The sequence below is a fragment of the Eleutherodactylus coqui genome, chromosome 6 (assembly GCF_035609145.1).
Source record: "Eleutherodactylus coqui strain aEleCoq1 chromosome 6, aEleCoq1.hap1, whole genome shotgun sequence".
NCBI classification, from domain to species: Eukaryota; Metazoa; Chordata; class Amphibia; order Anura; family Eleutherodactylidae; genus Eleutherodactylus; species Eleutherodactylus coqui.
In genome coordinates, this window is record NC_089842.1 from 68,750,255 (window position 1) to 68,773,146 (window position 22,892).

The window sequence follows — 22,892 nt, forward strand, 5'->3', positions numbered from 1 at the left end:
ATTAAATTCCATACGTAAAATTTTGACTCTAATTCTTTTGCGCTTAGAATTGAATAATCGAGTTGGGACCCATTAGCTTTTCCTATTTATGACATAATCAATGCTCGTGCCAAATTTAATGTTTCTACGACATTGGGAAGTCAGAGAATTGGTGGCAATGATGGAAATCGAACGATCTACGCGCGCCATTTATCATAGGATAGTTGCACTATGCCTATAATCTTCCCAGGAGTGTACTCAACAACTTCATAAAGTTTCATGGCGATCGGATGAATGGTGTAGTAGCGCATAAAGGACAAACAGACACACACACACAGAGACATACATATATATATATATATATATATATATATCTATATTGGCACATGATAAGTGGAGGCCCTGTCACAAATATTGAATCAGTTCAGGAAATTCAAGTTACCCCTTCCATGTGCGGGAACTTCAAATTACCCCTCTTACCACTATACAGAAATGAACAGTGAACTTTCTTCAGACTGCACAAAGTTATTTACCCCTTTACATGAGAACAATTCCAAAATCTACAGTTCAACAGTTTGTAGAGTTTAGAAACTTGTTTGCTCAGAGACCAAATTATGCAAGCATGTATGAAACTGGGCATTTATCCATCCAAATTTCTTTGGCAAGCAATGGAACAAATAATACAGTCTTAAGGGAGGATTCATTTAGCGAATCAAGAAGGTAAAAGGGAAAGTCCAATAACAGATATGACACCCCCTGAACTAGTGTAATACTTAATCTGCACAGACCTGGGAAAGCGGAGGAGCAGAGGTAAGAGACTCTAAGAAATTATTACTAATAATACGTCTTTAACCTTCTGACACGAAAAAAGCCTACAGATGTTTGCTACATATTATATACTTCAGTCCTACTAGAAGGCTAGCCACAAAATGAGAGATAATATTTTACTGTTAGTGTTACATTTGTAGCTTGGCAGCTATTCCACGGTTATACTCCTATACAAATGCGCAATTATTATCCTATCAGTATAGAACATGACATGAAATGACATAAGAAGATTGGAGAATTCACTCAGAGCACAGAAGGAGTTCCAATACAATGTTTTTTATAATAAAAGTAAAATCAGAAATAATTTCGACCTGATGAAAGGGTTTTAGCAAACGCAAAAAGTGTTGTTTTCCGCTCTGTGCTCTGTGCAATTTCTTTTAATCTTCATGTAGAATTGTCATGTTACAGTACCAGCAGACAAAGATTACACCAATTTATGTCACGAAGGCTTGTGAAAAAATATACATTCACATGTAGAGATGAGCGAGCACCAAAATGCTCGGGTGCTCGTTACTCGAGACGAAATTTTGGCGATGCTCGAGGGTTCGTTTCGAGTAACGAACCCCATTGAAGTCAATGGGCGACTCGAGCATTTTTGTATATCGCCGATGCTCGCTAAGGTTTTCATTTGTGAAAATCGGGGCAATTCAAGAAAGTGATGGGAACGACATAGCAACAGATAGGGCAGGCGAGGGGCTACATGTTGGGCTGCATCTCAAGTTCCCAGGTCCCACTCTTAAGCCACAATAGCGGCAAGAGTGCCCCCCCCCAACAATTTTTACTTCTGAAAAACCCTCATTAGCAAGGCATACCTTAGCTAAGCACCACACTACCTCCAAAAAAGCACAATCACTGCCTGCATGACACTCCGCTGCCACTTCTCCTGGGTTACATGCTGCCCAATCCCCCCGCACAACCCAGTGTCCACAGCGCACACCAAAGTGTCCCTGCGCAGCCTTCAGCTGCCCTCATGCCACACCACCCTCATGTCTATTTATAAGTGTGTCTGCCATGAGGAGGAACCGCAGGCACACACTGCAGAGGATTGGCACGGCCAGGCAGCGACCCTCTTTAAAAGGGGCAGGGCGATAGCCCATAATGCTGTACAGAAGCAATCAGAAATGCAATCCTGTGCCACCTTCATCAGGAGCTGCAAACGTGGGCATAGCAATGGGGAACCCATGTGCCACACACTATTCATTCTGTCAAGGTGTCTGCATGCCCCAGTCAGACCGCGGTTTTTTACAAATAGTCACAGGCAGGTACAACTCCGCAATGGGAATTCCGTGTGCACCCACAGCATGGGTGGCTCCCTGGAACCCACTGGCTGTACATAAATGTATCCCATTGCAGTGCCCAGCACAGCTGAGGTAACGTCAGGTTTAATGCAGGTGGGCTTCGGCCCACACTGCATGCCCCAGTCTGACCGGGGTTTTTAAAACATAGACACTGGCAGGTACAAATCCCTAATGTTAAGTCCCTGTGGACCCACAGCATGGGTGGCTCCCTGGAACCCACCGGCGGTACATAAATATATCCCATTGCATTGCCCATCACAGCTGAGGTAACGTCAGGTTTAATGCAGGTGGTCTTCGTCCCACACTGCATGCCCCAGTCAGACTAGGGTGCTTTAGAAGTGGACACATGGAGTTACAACTCTGTGTGGACCCACAGCATGGGTGGCTCCCTGGAACCCACCGGCGGTACATAAATATATCCCATTGCAGTGCCCAGCACAGCTGAGGTAACGTCAGCTTTAATGCAGGTGGGCTAAAAATTACTAGGATTACAATGTAGGCGAGGGCCAAAAAAAATTGGTGTACCAACAGTACAAATGTACTTCAGAAAAATTGCCCATGCCCAACCAAGAGGGCAGGTGAAACCCATTAATCACTTTGGTTAATGTGGCTTAATTTGTAACTAAGCCTGTAGGCCGCCCAGTTAAAATAAAAATTGGTTTAGGTGCAAGTTTCAACGCTTTATTGAATTGAGAATTGAAACGTATAAACATTGTTTACAAAAGTTATATGACTGAGCCTTGTGGGCCTAAGAAAAATTGCCCGTTCAGCGTGATTACGTGAAGTTTCAGGAGGAGGAGCAGGAGGAGGAGGATGAATATAATACACAAATTGATGAAGCTAAAAGGTCCCCGTTTTTTATGGTGATAAGAGAACGATGCTTCCATCCGTGGGTGCAGCCGTTAGGTATCGCTGCTGTCCGCTGGTGGAGAAGAGAACTCTGGGGAAATCCAGGCTTTGTTCATCTTTATGATTGTAAGCCTGTCGGCACTGTCGGTTGACAGGCGGGTACGCTTATCCGTGATGATTCCCCCAGCCGCACTAAACACCCTCTCTGACAAGACGCTAGCCACAGGACAAGCAAGCACCTCCAGGGCATACAGCGCGAGTTCAGGCCACGTGTCCAGCTTTGACACCCAGTAGTTGTAGGGGGCAGAGGCGTCACAGAGGACGGTCGTGCGATCGGCTACGTACTCCCTCACCATCCTTTTACAGTGCACCCGCCGACTCAGCCTTGACTGGGAAGCGGTGACACAGTCTTGCTGGGGAGCCATAAAGCTGTCAAAGGCCTTGGATAGTGTTCCCCTGCCTGTGCTGTACATGCTGCCTGATCTCCGCGCCTCCCCTGCTAACTGGCCCTCGGAACTGCGCCTTCTGCCACTAGCGCTGTCGGATGGGAATTTTACCATCAGTTTGTCCGCCATGGTCCTGTGGTATAGCATCACTCTCGAACCCCTTTCCTCTTCGGGTATGAGAGTGGAAAGGTTTTCCTTATACCGTGGGTCGAGCAGTGTGTACACCCAGTAATCCGTAGTGGCCAGAATGCATGTAACGTGAGGGTCACGAGAAAGGCATCCTAACATGAAGTCAGCCATGTGTGCCAGGGTACCTGTACGCAACACATGGCTGTCCTCACTCGGAAGATCACTTTCAGGATCCTCCTCTTCCTCCTCCTCCTCTGACCATACACGCTGAAAGGATGACAGGCAAGCAGCATGAGTATCCTCAGCAGTGGGCCAAGCTGTCTCTTCCCCCTCCCCCTCATGCTCCTCCCCGTCCTCCTCCTCAACGCGCTGAGATATAGACATGAGGGTGCTCTGACTATCCAGCGACATACTGTCTTCCCCCGCCTCCGCTTCCGAGCGCAAAGCGTCTGCCTTTATGCTTTGCAGGGAACTTCTCAAGAGGCATAGCAGAGGAATGGTGACGCTAATGATTGCAGCATCACCGCTCACCATCTGGGTAGACTCCTCAAAGTTTCCAAGGACCTGGCAGATGTCTGCCAACCAGGCCCACTCTTCTGTAAAGAATTGAGGAGGCTGACTCCCACTACGCCGCCCATGTTGGAATTGGTATTCCACTATAGCTCTACGCTGCTCGTGGAGCGTAGAGTTCCACCATGTGGGCACGTCGCACAGCAGTCGGTGCACTGGCAGATTAAACCGATGTTGCAGGGTGCGCAGGGTGGCAGCGTCCGTGTGGGACTTGCGGAAATGTGCGCTGAGCCGGCGCACCTTTCCGAGCAGGTCTGACAAGCATAGGTAGCTTTTCAGAAAGTGCTGAACCACCAAATTAAAGACGTGGGCCAGGCATGGCACGTGCGTGAGGCTGCCGAGCTGCCGAGCCGCCACCAGGTTACGGCCGTTGTCACACACGACCATGCCCGGTTGGAGGCTCAGCAGCGAAAGCCAGCGGTCGGTCTGCTCTGTCAGACCCTGCAGCAGTTCGTGGGCCGTCTGCCTCTTCTCTCCTAAGCTGAGTAGTTTCAGCACGGCCTGCTGACGCTTGCCCACCGCTGTGCTGCCACGCCGCGTGACACCGACTGCTGGCGACATGCTGCTGCTGACACATCTTGATTGCGAGACAGAGGTTGCGTAGGAGGAGGAGGAGGGTGGTTTGGAGGAGGAAGCATACACCGCCGCAGATACCACCACCGAGCTGGGGCCCGCAATTCTGGGGGTGGGTAGGACGTGAGCGGTCCCAGGCTCTGACTCGGTCCCAGCCTCCACTAAATTCACCCAATGTGCCGTCAGGGAGATATAGTGGCCCTGCCCGCCTGTGCTTGTCCACATGTCCGTTGTTAAGTGGACCTTGGCAGTAACCGCGTTGGTGAGGGAGCGTGCAATGTTGCGGGAGACGTGGTCGTGCAGGGCTGGGACGGCACATCGGGAAAAGTAGTGGCGACTGGGAACCGAGTAGCGCGGGGCCGCCGCCGCCATCATGTTTTTGAAAGCCTCCGTTTCCACAACCCTATACGGCAGCATCTCCAGGCTGATCAATTTGGCTATGTGCACGTTTAACGCTTGAGCGTGCGGGTGCGTGGCTGCGTACTTGCGCTTGCGCTCAAACACTTGCACTAGCGACGGCTGGACGGTGCGCTGAGAGACATTGCTGGATGGGGCCGAGGACAGCGGAGGTGAGGGTGTGGGTGCAGTCCGGAAGACGGTAGTGCCTGTGTCCTGAGAGGGGGGTTGGATCTCAGTGGCAGGTTGGGGCCCAGGGGGAGAGGCAGTGGTGCAAACCGGAGGCGGTGAACGGCCTTCGTCCCACCTTGTGGGGTGCTTGGCCATCATATGTCTGCGTATGCTGGTGGTGGTGAGGCTGGTGGTAGTGGCTCCACGGCTGATCTTAGCGCGACAACCTTGCACACCACAGTTCGTCGGTTGTCTGCACTCTCAGTGAAAAACTGCCACACCTTTGAGCACCTCGGCCTCTGCAGGGTGGCATGGCGCGAGGGGGCGCTTTGGGAAACAGTTGGTGGATTATTCGGTCTGACCCTGCCTCTACCCCTGGCCACCACACTGCCTCTTCCTACCTGCCCTGCTGCTGCACTTGCCTTCCCCTCTGAAGACCTGTCCTCAGTAGGCTTAGCAAACCAGGTGGGGTCAGTCACCTCATCGTCCTGCTGCTCTTCCTCCGAATCCTCCGTGCGCTCCTCCCTCGGACTTACTGCAATTACTACTACCTGAGTGATAGACAACTGTGTCTCATCGTCGTCGTCCTCCTCACCCACTGAAAGCTCTTGAGACAGTTGCCGGAAGTCCCCAGCCTCATCCCCCGGACCCCGGGAACTTTCCAAAGGTTGGGCATCGGTCACGACAAACTCCTCAGGTGGGAGAGGAACCATTGCTGCCCATTCTGGGCAGGGGCCCAAGAACAGTTCCTGGGAGTCTGCCTGCTCCTCAGAATGTGTTATTGTAATGGAGTGAGGAGTCTGGGAGGAAGGAGGAGCAGCAGCCAGAGGATTCTGAGTTGCAGCAGTGGGTGGCGTAGAACTCTGGGTGGTCGATAGATTGCTGGATGCACTTTCTGCCATCCACGACAGGACCTGCTCACACTGCTCATTTTCTAATAAAGGTCTACCGCGTGGACCCATTAATTGTGAGATTAATCTGGGGACGCCAGAAACGTGCCTCTCTCCTAATCCCACAGGAGTCGGCTGCGATACACCTGGATCAGGAGCCCGACCTGTGCCCACACCCTGATTTGGGCCTCCGCGTCCTTGCCCGCGTCCACGTCCTCTAGGCCTACCCCTACCCCTCAGCATGGTGTATTACCAGTAGTGCAGAAACAGAACACTGTAATTAAATGTGCCGCTTATTGGCCTGTGGTTGGAGGCTGACTTCGCTTACAGAACGGGCAGCAGAGCCAGGAAAGAATTTTGCGCAAGCCTGTAGTGAGACGTAGGTGCGTATGACTGAGCTAGAGGAATTCACAGCGCAGAAGCAGTCAAGTGTCCAAAGGCCACTAGTAGGCCTTAAGTATTTTGCTTCTATTTTTTTAAAGGCTGAGCTGATACAGCAGACAGATACTGTAGGCAGCGTATATATGTATACTGTTTCCCTCTGGGCGGGATGACGGCGGTGATGTAACGGGCAACGCAGAGCCAGGAAACAATTTTGCGCAAGCCTGCTGTAACACTTAGCTGCGTATTAATTAGGACTACTATCCCCAGCAGACACGCAGTACACTCAAGACGGTCACAGGCAGCCCAAAGATAGTATTTTTCCCAAATTTGTTTGAAAAAGCCCACTGCCTATATAGACAGTATATCTCTTTCACCTTTCCCACTGTCCCTGCCTCACCAGTACTGTCCCTATACTATGTAAAATTACTGCAGACTGTTTCCCTCTGGACGGGATGACGGCGGTGATGTAACGGGCAACGCAGAGCCAGGAAACAATTTTGCGCAAGCCTGCTGTAACACTTAGCTGCGTATTAATTAGGACTACAACCCCTAGCAGACACGCAGTACACTCAAGACGGTCACAGGCAGCCCAAAGATAGTATTTTTTTTCCCTAATTTGTTTGAAAAAGCCCACTGCCTATATAGACAGTATATCTCTTTCAGCTTTCCCACTGTCCCTGCCTCACCAGTACTGTCCCTATACTATGTAAAATTACTGCAGACTGTTTCCCTCTGGACGGGATGACGGCGGTGATGTAACGGGCAACGCAGAGCCAGGAAACAATTTTGCGCAAGCCTGCTGTAACACTTAGCTGCGTATTAATTAGGACTACTACCCCCAGCAGACACGCAGTACACTCAAGACGGTTACAGGCAGCCCAAAGATAGTATTTTTCCCAAATTTGTTTGAAAAAGCCCACTGCCTATATAGACAGTATATCTCTTTCACCTTTCCCACTGTCCCTGCCTCACCAGTACTGGCCCTATACTATGTACAATGACTGCAGACTGAGGACACAATGCTCTGCACGCCCGATATGCAAAAAAAAAATAAATTGTGCAACACTGCTAAAAGCCGCCTCAACAGTACTGCACACGGTCAGATGTGGCCCTAAGAAGGACCGTTGGGGTTCTTCAAGCCTAAAATAACTCCTAACGCTCTCTCTGTAGCAGCAGCAGCATCAGCAGCACTGTCCCTGATCTCTGTCAGAATGCATCTGTGGCGAGCCAGATTTAAATACTCCGGTGACACCTGATCTCCCCAGCCACTCACTGCAGGGGGGTGGTATAGGGCTGGAACATCACAGGAGGAAGTTGTAATGCCTTCCCTGTCTTTCTATTGGCCAGAAAAGCGCGCAAATGTCTCAGAGATGAAAGTGAAAGTAACTCGAACATCGCGTGGTGCTCGTCTCGAGTAACGAGCATCTCGAACACCCTAATACTCGAACGAGCATCAAGTTCGGACGAGTACGTTCGCTCATCTCTATTCATATGTTACCTTGTGCTACTGGGGCTTGTATTACTACCATGTTTTCACCAAAATAAGACACTGTCTCATATTAATTTTTGCCTCAGAAGAGGCACAGTGTCTTATTTTTGGGGGTTGTCTTATACTCACTTAGCCGCCAGCGTCTGTGTCTCTCGCACTGACAGGATTCTCTATCGCTCGATCCAATCACAGTGCTCTCTTACCAGAGGTGGGGTATTCAAAGTCCCGTCACCAGAAGAAAAATCCTTTCAGTGCTAAGGACTGCAGCCTGCTGCAGTGCAAGGGACACATGCCGGCGGCTAGGTGAGTATTGCTTTTTTTTTTTTTTTTTTTAACAAATAATTTTTATTGGATTTTTTAGTAAAGCATGAGCACGTACAAAACATTACGTATATTTATAGTAGTTGTATACATTGTTACAAATTTCTTCTGTGTCGATAAGCATTTTAAAATTGACAGTTTGTGCAGCGATATATGCTATAGATATGATAATTTTCTCTTTGTATTTGAGCAGTAAGAGAAAGAGATCAACAAAACATTTTTAAACATATCAAAACTTGTTCTTCAACTCGAATTGCTGCCATTTATTCCAAGTGCTGTTAAAATTAGAGAGACAGTTGTTGAATTTTGCGTATATTTTTTCATAGCAATAATGGTCTGAAATTGCGCCCAGGAGGTCTTTAATTGGGGGGGGTCTTTAAAAAACGTCTTTACTCAGCGGTCCCAGTCTCCTCAGGCCGCTGGCAATGAAGAAGTCCCATACCTTGTTTAGCAGGGTTTTTGTGCTCCTTCTCTTCGGCATCCTCTGGCAGAAGGTCTCCGATCCGCTTTAATGTATTTTTACTGAGGCTGGAAAAGCTTTAAGTCGCTTTGCAGGCTGAATGTGAGCAGAGCTCCGGGTTATGCGACTGTCGCTGTCTGCATCTAGGCCACGCCCCCAGTATTGCTTTTTTTTTAACCTAGTGTAGCTAGGACTTATTTTCAGGGGATAGCTTATATTTAGGCTCAACCATGAAAATGGGGGTAGGGCTTATTTTCGGAATATTACCAGGACCATATAGCTGCATGTGTGCTTGATTTGGCTGGCTGATTGTGTGTATTCATCTAGGCAGGCAATCATCTGTGGTCTGTGCACATAAATACGAGCCCCTCTTGGTAGAGGGTGCTGGTCATTTTCTCCTTGCAAAATGCTGCTGAGTATATGCATGGTTGCATACTGTTCTGTTTGGTTTAACCCGTCCAGTCCTTAGGTGAGCGGTTGTTTGTTTACCCCTCCATCTGTAGGTGTGCAGATGCCTGGTGTGAAAGATGGCCTGGTTGTATTTGCTGTATTTTAATTTACTCTGACCCTGACTGGTGCTCCCTATTTCCATCTAGTGTGAGTCAGGTTTAGCCTAGGTCCCTGTTTGAGGCGATCCTTATGAGGATGATTGCCCCACTTTTAGACAGGATACAATTTTCTGTGATCTTTAATATGCTAATACTAAAAGGCAGATAAAATTACCAATAAATACGAAATATTGGTTAACGTTTGGCCAAAATACAGAAGTTCACAAGCCCACATCTCACTAAATAACGAGGATCCTTGATGTGGGCTTGTGAACTTCAGTATTTTGGCCAAACGTTAACCAATATTTCGTATTTATTGGTAATTTTATCTGCCTTTTAGTATTAGCATATTGGTAAGTATTTGGTTGCCCTGTTTGATTTATGTCTGTCTGGTCTGAACTCCGTCAGATTTAGTGAATCCGGCTTTCTCTTAATTTGGTTCTCGTTTGCTCTGTTTGGTGATCTTTGTGTCTGGTCTTGGGTTCATATTCTCCCCTTTTGCAATAAATATATGTTTGTGTAGGTTGCTGTTCAGACGACCTGCCTGAGTGTAAAACTATAAACCTGTAGTACTTGTGCCATAACCTCTAAAAACAAGCACCAATTGTTTACTTTGCTTTTTGTTATCGAGCCATTTGACATAAAACTACTTTATTTATCCATCGACATAGCTGTATGAGGGCTTGTTTTTTGCCGGACAAGTTGTCTTTTTCAATTGTACTATTTAATGTACCATATAATGTACTTAAAAACTTTTTTTAAAAATGGAGAAAAAAGTGGATAAATGGGGGGGGGGGGGGGGGAAACGACATTCACCCATCTTCCCGTGCGTCTTCTTTTTACAGTGCACAAACTGCAACAAAAATGGCATGAAAAAGTTATTCTATGGGCCAGTACGATTGCTATGACACCAAACTAAGGTCTTTTTCAGAAAGGCGTATATCGGTTGAGTTTTCACGCCCAGCCAATATACGCTGTCCCTCTCTGCAAGGGGAGGAGGTGGGCCTGGCCTGAGCTCTCGCCCCCTCTCCGCCCTCTTTCCGTCCCTCGCCACTGTTTGCAATGGGAGGGGGCGGGGCAGGTGGAACTTAGTGGCATTTAAAGGGTTAACGGCTCTGATGAGCCGTGTGGCTGATTGGAGCAGTTGCTGACAGGTGTCTGTTGTAAGAAACAACCAGCGCCCCCGTTGTATGGAGGGAGATTGCCACACGATCTCCCTTCATATATGTCCTGCAGCTACAGGCCACCAAAAGGGCGTATCGGCGGTTGTTAAGGGGTTAAGAGAATGATGAGAAGCCATTACTAGATTATTGAGGAAGGACATACACAACAATTCCATTTTTATTCATATAGTTATTAGTGCAGGCAATGTAGCAGCAGCAGAGAAATCATTGTTCAGCATGTGATGCTAATCCAGTGATTCCCAACCGGGGTGCTGCGGCACCTTGGTGTGCCGCGAGAGGCTGCCAGGGGTGCCGCGGCTCTCTGGCTGGAAATCAAGTTGGAAAGTAGGGGTGTGACAGGGCTTAGATAGAGGATTGGCTCTGTCACACCCCTACCTTCCGATTGGCTGTCAGTAGGTGTGCTTGGCCGTGCCCCTTGCAGCTCAGTTACTTACCAGCCGGGTGCCAGCGTTTCCTCTTGCAGCCGTACATGGTCATTTTGTCTGTATTATGTCGCCACCGGATATTAGGGGTGGCGACGTAATACAGCTTTGAGGAAAAATTAGCGCCTGCTTCTGATTGGCTGGGGGCATGTTCAATCCAGAGAGCCGGTGGTCGGGGTGCCTGACACAGCTGGGGCACAAGAGAAGAGAGGCATCGACAGTGGGAGCGGTGGATACCTGGTGGGCAGCAGGAGGATCAAGTGCATGGCGACACTGGCAGCGGTGGAGCACCGAGGGCAGCAGGCTGAGCGCTAGGGGTGAGTCAGAACAAGGGAGCAGGCAGAGGGCCTGGGTCAGTGCTGGAACGGTGACAGCAGCACGCAGAGCCCGGGGGTGAGCGACAGCTACACTTGTCGCGCATAGCTCACTGCAGACCTCGGTGTCTTGGCCAGCCAAGGGATTCACACTGTATGGCTTTTTGCCTGCCCTGGAGGTAAACTCCAGCCCAAGCAAAAAGTATCAAGATGCACCAGTATCTGTTATTACTGGGGAGAGGAGGGGGGAGCATTAATATTTTTGCTGGGGCTACTGTAGGGTCGCTATAACTATTGGGGCTGCTGTCAGTATTGGGGTCACAATACGGGGCGGCTGTCACTATTGGGGCCGCAATAGGGGTCACCTATTACTACCGAGGTCACTGTGGGGGTAGCTATTACTACCAGGGCCACCAACATGGGGGGGGGGGGGTGGAAACACTATTACTAAACGGGGCAGCTTAGTTATGGAATCTAAAACAGCTGTAGCAGCAAAGTAAATGAGATAGTGAAAATCATCCACACTGTGTGGAAACAATCTGCACAAAACCCTTGTGGACAATGATATGAGGTGCAGGATTTAATTCCGCAGCATGTTAACTTTAAATATAATGTATATAAATAGTTCATCCAGCGCTCTTCCTTTTTTATTTTTTTTAACAGCCCTGTCTTTTTTTGTACCGATGGAGGTAAAAAACATAAGTTGTAATAAGCCACACTCCCTTTTGGTAGGGGTGCCGCATCGTAAAAATTTTTTCCTAAGGGTGCCCCAAGGCTAAAAAGGTTGGGAAACACTGTGCTAATCATTTGATCACTGCATGGTTGAGTGCTTCTCATTAACCTCTACTAGGCTTGTTGTTTGGGCCTTATGTGTTGGAACCTTCTCCTCTATGGCGGAGTTCAGTGTACTATTTGTCTATATTTTAAAAATAAAAACTCTGATTATATCTTGATCCCCACACTAAAACATATTCGTGGGTTTTCGATTTGACATCAGTGAATTGCAACATTATTTATTGTATTTGTCCAAATTATTAATGACCCTACCATTTGTTTAATGATAATATCTTTACAGCTAAGATTCTGATGTTGGTAAGTTTTGATGTATGAACTGAATTCTGCATTTCTTAATTCATAGAATAATAGAATGGTAGAGTTGGAAGGCATTGGTTCCAACCCCATGCTCAATGCAGGATTAACTAAATAATCACAGATAGGTATCTTTTCAGCTTCTGTTTGAAGACTTCCATAGTAGGAGAATACGCTGCCTCAGCGACAACCTTTTCCACTCATTGATCACCCTCACTGTCAAAAAGGTTTTTTTTTAATATCTAATCTGTGTGTCCTCCCTTTCAGTTTCATCCCATTGCTTCTAGTCCTTCCTTGTGCAAATGAAAAATAGGACTGATCCCTTTTGCTCTGTGACAGCCTTTTAGATATTTGTAGGCAGCTATTAACCCCTTACTGACAGCCCCATTGCCTTTTTACATCTTGGCTTTCTGGGCTTTAATCCTCAGGGCCATAAAAAACACGATCGCCCTTAGGATTAAAGCTGTGGGGGCTGTGGATGTGACAGCTCCCTGCTGTCAGCTGCTGAAGGTAATCGACAACCTGGAGCTGTCATGAGGGCGTGGGATATCTGAACCCCAGCCACATGATTGTGGTTATACAATGGATAACGACGATCACATAAAAGTAGATTGAAAGTGAAAAAAAAGTAAAAGTTTAAGCTCCCTTCACAGATCGGATCCATGAGGGGATCTGAAAGTACTCACCCCCGTTCTCCACAATGTCCCACGGGGTTCTGGTCCTTCCAGGGCTTTACATTGGCATCTGTGCATGCAAGCCAGGCGTCAGCTACATGTGCAGGAGACTGGAGAGCTCAGGAGATTTAAAAACTCATTGTGTTAGGAGGAAACTTACCAGGAGTGCGGTCGGGTCTAGGCAGCACGCCGGTCCAGCTGCGGGGGTTCAGGCACGGCGTTCTTCCTTACAGATCCGGCAGCGTTTCCCTTAGGGTGGCCGCTTGGCTCTGGGAGCCTTTTCTGATGTTAGTGGGCAGGTCTTCTTCTTGCCTTCCTTTTTGGTAGTTTTGTTTAGCCTTTTTTGTATCTCCGTGGTAGTTTCTCCCTTAGTTTTGTGCTCCATTTTTTCCCATCATTATATCAGGCTATCCCTAGACAGTATAGGGACTGTCGCCCAGTTGCTCCCCTGCGGTTAGCCAGGGCGAGGCAAGTAGGTAGGGTCAGAGGTGTGGGTGGTTTTAAGGGACTCCTAGTCTTATTTTCGTACCAGCCTAACAGATTTTTTTTCTGGCTTTCATTGCTCCATTTTTTATTTAGTATGGATGTGCTTTCCACTCTTGCCGAGCAGGTTAGAAAATTAACTTGTGTGGTACAAGAATTGTCCAGCAGAGTTGTTCTTCAGGAACAGACTATCTCTACGATGCCCAGTCCGATTATTGAACCTAAGATTCATTTGCCAGATGTTTTTTTTCTCGGGACCAGCAAACTTTTTTTCATTTCAGGAAGGGTGCAAGTTGTACTTTAAGTTGCGGCCCCATTCTTCAGGTACGGAAGCACAGAGAGTAGGTCTTGCTATGTCTAGGTTAACAGGGGGTCCACAGAATTGGGCTTTTTCTTTGCTGTCTGATTCTCCCGCTGTTTTGTTGGTTGATAATTTTTTTAAAGACCTCGGTCACATCTATGATGAGCCTGATCGTGCCTGTTTTAGATTTGCATCAAAAGGTTTAGATTTGCATCAAAAATAGACGTTCTGAAGAGGACTATTGTTCTCTGTTTAGGCAATATTCGGTGGAATCTGGGTGGAATGATCACGCTCTTCAAGATCTGTTTCTCATCGGATTGTCAGAGTCACTAAAGGATTTGCTTTTGTCTCACCCAAAGTCTAAAACTCAGGAACAGGCCATGACGTTAACAGTCATGGCTGACCGTCATCTTCATGCTAGATGCAAGCCTCCTAGGGGTCTGGTCGTTACACCTCAGCGAAAGGAGTCCTAGGATTCTCCTTCGTCCACAGCTGAACCTATGGATGTGGATTCTATGTCCCCCTCTAGAGCGCAAAGAGTTTCGCGTCAAGAATCATCTATGTCTGTACTGCGGCAAACCAGGTCATGGGATAGCCGCATGCTATAAGAGGAGACATCAGGAAAACTCCAACTCCTACGCGATTTGCGGAAGGATCATCTAGGAGAACAGGTACTTCCGAGATTTTCTAAATTGTTTGTTCCTTGCGTTATTTCATTTAAAACTTTCAAGTTAGAGGTGACAGCCTTCATAGATTCGGGGGCAGCCGCAAATTTTGTCAATGCCGATTTTGCCGGTTTTCTGGGATCGACTCAACACCTCTGCAGGCTGGATTCATTACTAAAAAGACTCCTAAAGTTTTATTTTCTGTTGGGACTTTACACACAGAGATGTGTTGTTTTTTTATGGATAAATTATCCGTCGATGTAGTTTTGGGTTTACCCTGGTTAAAGCTCCAAAATTGATCGGGTAAATTCTGAGTTAGTACGCTGGGGTGTTTCTTGTCAAGATCATTTGGCTTATGTACTTTTTCCTCCCATCTCTGCTACTGAAGTTTGCCTACCCTCATACTTAAAAGAATTTGCGGATGTGTTCTCTAAATGATTGTCTGAGTCTTTGCCTCCACATCGAGAGTGGGATTGCAAGATCGAGCTCATTCCAGGTAGCAAGATCCCCAAGGGAGGGATTTATAACTTGTTGGTTCCCGAACATAGTGCTATGAAGGAATACATTACTGAGAGTCTGAATAAGGGACACATCTGGCCCTCTAAATCACCCGCTGGGGCGGGATTATTTTTTGTTGAAAAAAAGGATGTCTCTCTCCGTCCCTGCGTGGACTAAACGAGATCTCTAAATGAGATCACGATTAAGAACCAGTGCTTGTTGCCACTTATTCCCGATTTGCTCAATCAGATTGTAGGAACCCAGTGGTTTTCCAAATTAGATCTTCGAGGAGCATACAACATGATTCGTATAAAAGAAGGTGATGAGTGGAAAACTGCATTTAATACATCCTTAGGTCATTTTGAGTGTCTGGCCTTGCCTTTTCGGTTGTGTAATGCTCCCGTCGTGTTTCAGGGTTTCATTAATTCTATCTTTCATGAGATTTGCAGGTCCTTTTTGGTGGTCTATCTTGATAATATACTGATTTTTTTCCCTGACTGGGAAACACATGTTAAACACTTACATATTGTGTTATCTCATCGTCGCACTCAGAACTTATTTGCTAAATTTAGGAAGTGTATTTTTGGGGTTCAAAAGATTTCCTTTTTAGGGTATGCAATTACTGCTACATTCTAATGGATTCTGACAAGTTCAAGGCTATTTCTGAATGGGTGCAACCCACTAACTTGAAAGCCTTACAACGGTTTTTAGGGTTTACGAACTTTTATGGTAAATTCATAAGGAATTTTTCTACTATAGCCAAACCGTTAACAGATATGACTAAGAAAGGGGCGGACGCTAGCGCTTGGTCGGTAGAGGCAGTCTAGCCTTTATTCAGCTGAAGAAGTCCTTTCCTTTGGTGCCAGTTCTTGCTGAACCCAATTATAATTGGCCATTTGTAGTTGAGGTTGATGTTTCAGAGCATGGCATGGGTGCAGTTTTATCTCAGGAGTTCCAAGGTGGTTCTGGCTTGCAGCCTTGTGCTTTCTTCTCTAAGAAATTCAACCCAGCCGAGCGAAATTATGATATTGGCAATACAGAGTTATTGGCCATAAAATGGGCCTTTGAGTGGCAACATTTTCTTGAGGGTGCCCCTCATACAATTACAGTACTTTCAGATCATAAGAATTTAATTTACTTAGAAACGGCTAAACGTCTTAATGCCCGACAAGCCAGATGGACACTTTTCTTTTCTCGATTCAACTTTATGGTTACGTACATTCCGGGTACTAAGAATGTCAAGGCTGATGCCCTGTCATGCAGTTTTGAGGCACCAGATTTTGTGAAGTGCCAACCGGTAAATATTTTACAACCAGGCACGGTAGTGGCAACTCTCTCTTCTAGCTTGGCAACTCAACTTCAAGTTAATCAACAGACAGTACCGAAAGGTCTTCCGGACGGGAGGTTATTTGTTCCCTGTGCATTGAGATTAATGGTTCTGGAGGAAGTACATTCGTCAAGATTAGCAGGGCACTCAGGTATTTGAGGAACCCTGAATTTATGTTCATGTCTTTATTGGTGGTCGCAAATGTCATGGGATGTGAGGATGTTTGTTAGGGGTCTGTTCAGTTCGCACCTGATGGAAGGCTGTTCGCAGACGTCTGGAGGGTCCGCTTCTGCCTTTACCGATATCAAACAAACCGTGGTCGCACCTTTCTATGGATTTTATCATGGACTTACCAGCATCGTTAGGTAACTCCGTCATTCTAGTTGTAGTCGACAGGTTTACTAAGATGACTCACTTCGTTCCTCTCAAAAAACTACCTACTGCTTCTGAGTTGGCCACCATTTTCATTAAGGAGATTGTTCGGTTACACGGCATTCCCACCAACATTGTTTCGGACTGTGATGGGCAATTCGTAGCTCAATTTTGGCAAACATTTTGTAAGAGGAGCAGTATTTATTTATCTTTCTCCTCTGCCTTCTATCCTGAATCTAATGGGCAGAATGAACGGATGAATCAGGAACTACGCCAATACCGTAGGTTGTTTGTGGGTGACAATCCCAGTCGTTAGGCAGAATTCTTGACGCTGGGAGAATTCACCATTAACAATCATTCTGCTACTAAGAAGACTCGTTTTTTCTGTAATTTCGGTCTGCACCCCCGGTTCTCAGTTTTCAATTCTCTTGAGTCGAACGTTCCAGCGATAGAGGATCATATTCTGGAATTTCAAAAGATTTGGAATAATGTGCGTATTAATATTGAAAAGGCATGTAATGACATGCAAGATCGTAGCAGAAAGTGGTGTACTATTTCTCAGCCTTTTTCGGTGGGTCAATTGGTGTACTTGTCTACCAAGAACCTTAAATTAAAAGTACCTTCCTCTAAGTTCATGCCTCGGTTTTGGGGACCATTTGCTGTTACTCAGGTCATCAACCCGATGGCCTATGAGTTAGATTTACCCAAAACCTGGAGAGTCCATAAGGTGTTCTACAAGACTTTATTGAAAGAATTCATTTCTGCGGTGGTATCTCTAGACAGTATAGGAACTGTCACCCAGATGCTCCCCTGGGGTTAGCCAGGGCGAGGATAGTGGGTAGAGTCAGAGGTGTGGGTGGTTTTCACGGACTCCCAGTCTTATTTCCGTTCCGGCTTAACACCCTGCTCCCAACTAGCATGAGTATCTGCGAGCAGGGAGATATCACCGGGCATTGCTATATGTAGTTCCTAGTCAGATGATCACAGTTATCCAATGGATAACGTCAAACATGTAAAGTAAAAAAAAAAGTTTAAAAAGTTTAAGTTTTATCTCCCCTTATGGATGATATTTATGAGGGGAGATAAAATTACGTACCTAAGGGCCCCCCGGATTTTTTTGCAGACCTTACCCTGACTTCTGTGCACATGCCTGTCACTAAAGTATGCGCAAAAGCCGCGGATTCCCAGGGTAATTTAAAATTTCCCTGCTCCTGGCTACCAAATGAAGCCAAGAACCTGGAGATTTCATGGGGGCCACGGTATGCAATCCTCGGCCATGTGATCACCGTTATCCAATGGATAACACTGATCGCGTAAAACTAAAAATAGTTAAACTTTCACTTGCCATTACAGATTTGACACGTGAGGGCAAATGAAATTACTGGTCTAAGGTCTCTGGCAATGCACCTTGACGGGATATTTATCCACGGACCTTTCCTTAGCTTCGGTGCATGTGCCCATTGTCAAAATGGCGGACACAAACGCAAAAGCTGGGGAGTGCCTGGGAAATTAAAAAATTTCCTTGCTCCTGGCTCCTAAAGGTAGCCTGGAGCTTTTACTGAGGTGAGCGGTCCCTGGTCACGTGATCGCCGTTATCAAACTACTAACGACTACTTGTCTGTTTGTATGTATGTGTGTTTTTGTGTGGGTGCTTCTTATGCTCCTACCCTGAACACATGCTGGCGGTGTCATCACAGGTCCTGGAGCATGATAGCAGCCATTTGATCACAGGACATTTGATGATGTCGCCATCAAAGACTAGATGTCTTTCTAGAGCGCTACGATATTACAGGATATAGACATTAGGGATAAGCGGGGTTGATTATCTCAAATGTTGTTCCAGGGATTACTTGGGCTGCCATTATAGAGTCAGGAAGGAAATTTTTCCTCCATAGGAACTAATTGGCTCGCTGGGTTTTTATTGCCTTCCTCTGGACCAACAAGGGGGAGGTTAAAACAGGCTGAACTAGATGGACATTGTCTTCATTCAGCCTAAAATACCATGCTACTATGTTACAACAGTTCACTGTCTTTTATATCCTTTGAAGAGTATATCCAAGTTCCATTGTGGTATCGCGGGACAGTTTTTCGTATTGAGTCCCAAAGATTGCAGTGGGTCTGGTTCCATCAAAGAGACATCAAGGCTCAGTATTATCACACACTAAATGATAAAATTCGTCGCCAGGGTGAACCCCAAAGACATACTGCTGCCACAGCTATTGCCATCTATATTCACTTGGTCACAAAAATACATCTGTCAGATGTGCCTTGATGCAATGATGATGTTTGGACAAAAGGAAGCGCCACATTATTTCATCACATTACCTGCAAATCCAAACTGGCCCAAATTTTGCTTGGTGGCACTACATTTTGAAGATCATTGGCAAAGACCAAACATCGTCAATCGTATCTTCAGCATCAAACTCCACGACTTCTTAAACAAACTCAAAGATGGACTCTTTGGTACATGCGTTGCGTACGTGTATACCATTGAGTTCCAAAAGCATTGTTTTCCTCATGCTTATATTTTGATCACTGTTGAACAGCAATTTGCCCCATGGTGTCCTTAGGTCATCAATCATTACATCTGTACTGAAATTCCAGATCCACTACACAATCCCCAACTATATGAAATTGTGACAAAGTTCTATATTAAAGGGGTTGTCCCGCGAAACAAAGTGGGGTTATACACTTCTGTATGGCCATATTAACCCCTTGAGTGGCACGCCCGGAAATTTTCCGGGACGAGCTCCACTGCTCATAGTGACATAGCCCGGAAGATTTCCGGGCTATGTATCACTATGGGAGCTGCAGAGCACAATGCCACAAGCTGTGACAGTGTGCTCTGCCTGTACAGTCCCACAGAGAACAAAGCAAGGGCTTTGAAAAACCAGCAGAAGATATTGCCGATATGTCGGCAACCTCCTGCTTTGTTTACAAGTTGCCATAGAGACCATGGGCTTGTCAGAAGCAAGCCGACGGTCTCTGTGGCAGGGAGAGCTTGGTGTTTGGCTGTCAGAGGACAGCTAGGTACTAGCTCTTACAGCAGAGATCAGAGAAAACCTCCGAGCTCTGCTGTGTTAACCCTTTACATGCTGCAGTCTATGTGACTGCAGCATGTAAAGGGCTGTCACTGCAGCATGTAAAGGGCTGTCACCATCGGACCCCTGGAATGTGATCAGGGGTCCTGATGGGTCCCTGTGGAAGTCCCCTAAAGGGACAAAAAAAAAAAATTAAAAAAATTATAAATTTTTTTTTATAAAAACACTTGTCTCCCTTTACTCCCTTTACTTTGTAAAAATCAAAAATACAATCACACATGTGGTATCCATGCATCATAATGACCCAGAGAAGGAAGTTAATACATTATTTAACCCCTTAATGACATGGCCCCTTTTTTTCTTTTTTCCCCATTTCTTTTTTTCCTCCCTCCTGTTTAAAAAATCACAACTTGTCCCGCAAAAAACAAGCCCTTATATGGCTGTGTCAATGGAAAAATGAAAAAGTTATGGCTCTTGAGACGCAACTGCAAAATTAGTTGAAATTCAATGATTTGACCATTTTAAAAAACCTGCCCTGGTGGGCACGACAGGGTGGTAGGAAACCCGCCACTCAAGGGGTTAATGCACTTTGTAATGTACATTGTGCATTAATTATGAGCCATACAGAAGTTATTCACTTACCTGTTCCGTTGCTAGCGTCCTCGTCTCCATGGTGCCGTCTAATCTTCAGCGTCTAATCGCCCGATTAGATGCGCTTGCGCAGTCCGGTCTTCTCCCTTCTGAATGGGGCCGCTCGTGCCAGAGAGCGGCTCCTCGTAGCTCCGCCCCGTCACGTGTGCCGATTCCAGCCAATCAGGAGGCTGGAATCGGCAATGGACCGCACAGAAGACCTGCGGTCCACCGAGGGTGAAGATCCCGGCGGCCATCTTCACAAGGTAAGTAAGAAGTCACCGGAGCGCGGGGATTCGGGTAAGTACTACCCGTTTTTTTTTTTTATCCCTGCATCGGGTTTGTCTCGCGCCGAACGGGGGGGCTATTGGAAAAAAAAAAAAAACGTTTCGGCGCGGGACAACCCCTTTAATGAATCTTAATTAAAAAATAAAAAAAATTCTATATTAATGGACCATGCAGAGTGCGACTTTGTAAAGACACTCCTGACGGGGATTGCAAGAAACAATTTCCCAAGATCACTGTTAATGAAATCATGTTGCTATTCAATGACTATCCACTGTAGTGGATATCATATCAACATTGAATGTGTGGCAAATATGAAGTCGTGAATCAAATACATCTATAAGTATGTATTCAAGAGATTTGATGTTGCTTCCTTGGTATCATCGTATATGACAGTCGGTCACCCCTGGTAGTGGTACAAAGAATAAATAGGCTCAGCGATATGTACAGGACATCCTGCAGCCCCATGTGTTGTCTCTCGTGGCGGGGCTTCCAAGGGGCATTTCCCAGCAGGGTAATGCTCAGTCACACACAGCAAGAGTGTCACAGGAATGTCTCTACAACATTGCTACACCTCCGTGGCTGCCCGGTCACCAGATTATTGCAAATAGAACATGTGTGGGTCATCAACTTTGAGCCTAGCGTTTACAAGATCTAGAAGCTCACTTACAGCAAATGTGGTCCGATATGTCGCAGGAAACTATATGGAACCTGCATGCCTCCATGCCCAACCACATATTGCTTGAAAGCCAGAAGCAGTCAAACTAGTGTTCAGTTTTCCACAATAAATTATCGTTTTGCTCTGATATTGTAATGACTTACTTATATCAATGTTACAATCGCATATACATATAAAGTTTCATTTGATTACGACAACTCCTTTTAGGTGCTTTATTTTATTTATTTTTTTAACAATAAGTGTATTTTATATTCTACTGGGCAAATACAGATCAGTTCTCTCTGGGCATATGTGATGAAATGTTGGTATATATAAGGCATGTCACTCCCGGGGCACCGTCTCCGCTCTGCGCATGCTCCAGCGTGCCTTGGGAGCAGGTGAGAGCCGCACTTGTCCCTGCAGGAACGTGGGTCAGATCCTGCTGCGAGAATTCCCGCAGGGGATCCGACCCGGCTGTCTGCAGGGGGCCTAAGTGACTGCTGCAGCTAATGTGAACTGTGTCTGGTGCTGCTGGACCATGTATTGTTGTCTGTTGCACATTGTAGTGTGTTTGGTGTGTTATTGGTTTATGTATGTTTATTTTCTGTCCGTTTGTTCTGCTGAGTTTGTTTGCCATTTCTGTGCTAGGGTGTCCCTTAGGGTCCTCCAGTAGATGTGTCTTTTGCCAGTACATCCAGTCTGGTGGTCCCTAACCCCTGGTTGGGCACGTTCATGTGGGCCTGGTGCCCTGTTGCCCACATGACTGTAACATTATGTTAGATACATTATGTTAGTCTATGTTAGTCATGCATTTGTTGTTATGTTGGATTATGTTGTTGCATGTGGCTGTTAGACCAAGTTCCCCTGTTTTTCCCTGCAGATGGTTTGGACTCCTGGTGTTCCTCCCCTCCTGCCGTTCTGGGGTGGTGCACCCAGTAGTGTGCGGTACGGTGAATGCACAGGTGCATTTCACTTGCAGGTTTTTCCCTTCCTTCAGCAGGTGTGGCCTCCAAACATCTGATTTTCTTGTGTGTGGTGCAGGTTAGGTGATGTCAGCCATGATTTTCCTTCCCTTGTACAGTGGCTGTGGCAGCTCCATACAGCTGTGGTGGCTCCATGCAGCTACAGTGGCATGTATGTCTGCAGCCTAGGGTCAGTCTCCCTGTCTGGTTCTGAGTTCCAGCTCTGTCCGTTACCCGTCCTGCATTTTGCAGTCTGAATTCTGTCCCAGTGTCCATCCTGCGGTGAGGTGCACAGAGCGGACATGTTGAAGGACCAGCTTTTCAGTTTTCTGCAGACCCCTGTGTGGTATGTACCTGAGCTTTTTCACTTTTCTTGCTGACTGACTGGTGTCCGCATCAGGCCCATAGTGTTAAGTCCTGTGCATGCTATGTCAGTAGGTTGCCATGTTTTCCCCTCTGGCAACGTACATGTTAAGTGTTACGTTTGCTCCCTCCTTGACAGGATATGTTGGGTGTTTGTGCCAGGCCTGTTGGGTAAATCCTGCGCTACGCCTATCCTGGTTGTGACATATTTGCGGGCAGTACTAGCCCATAGGGTAAGTCCTGTACTGCGTGGTGTCCTTTTGAGGAGATGCATCTTTTTTTATGCTTAATGG

General features: G+C 46.6%; 1 protein-coding gene across 3 annotated transcripts in view; it reads left to right on the forward strand.

Moving 5' to 3' along the window:
• The first annotated feature begins 653 nt into the window (after positions 1 to 653).
• The window catches only part of LOC136632209 (indolethylamine N-methyltransferase-like), a 34,829-nt gene continuing 12,590 nt past the window's right edge, over positions 654 to 22,892 (forward strand). The window contains exons 1-2 of one of the 3 annotated variants that reach the window (XM_066606938.1): positions 702 to 789; positions 14,055 to 14,469. The gene's annotated coding sequence lies outside the window, so the exon portion shown is untranslated. Of the gene's footprint in view, positions 790 to 14,054; positions 14,470 to 22,892 lie in introns of all 3 variants that reach the window. The other 2 variants (XM_066606939.1, XM_066606936.1) reach the window with 2 other exon arrangements.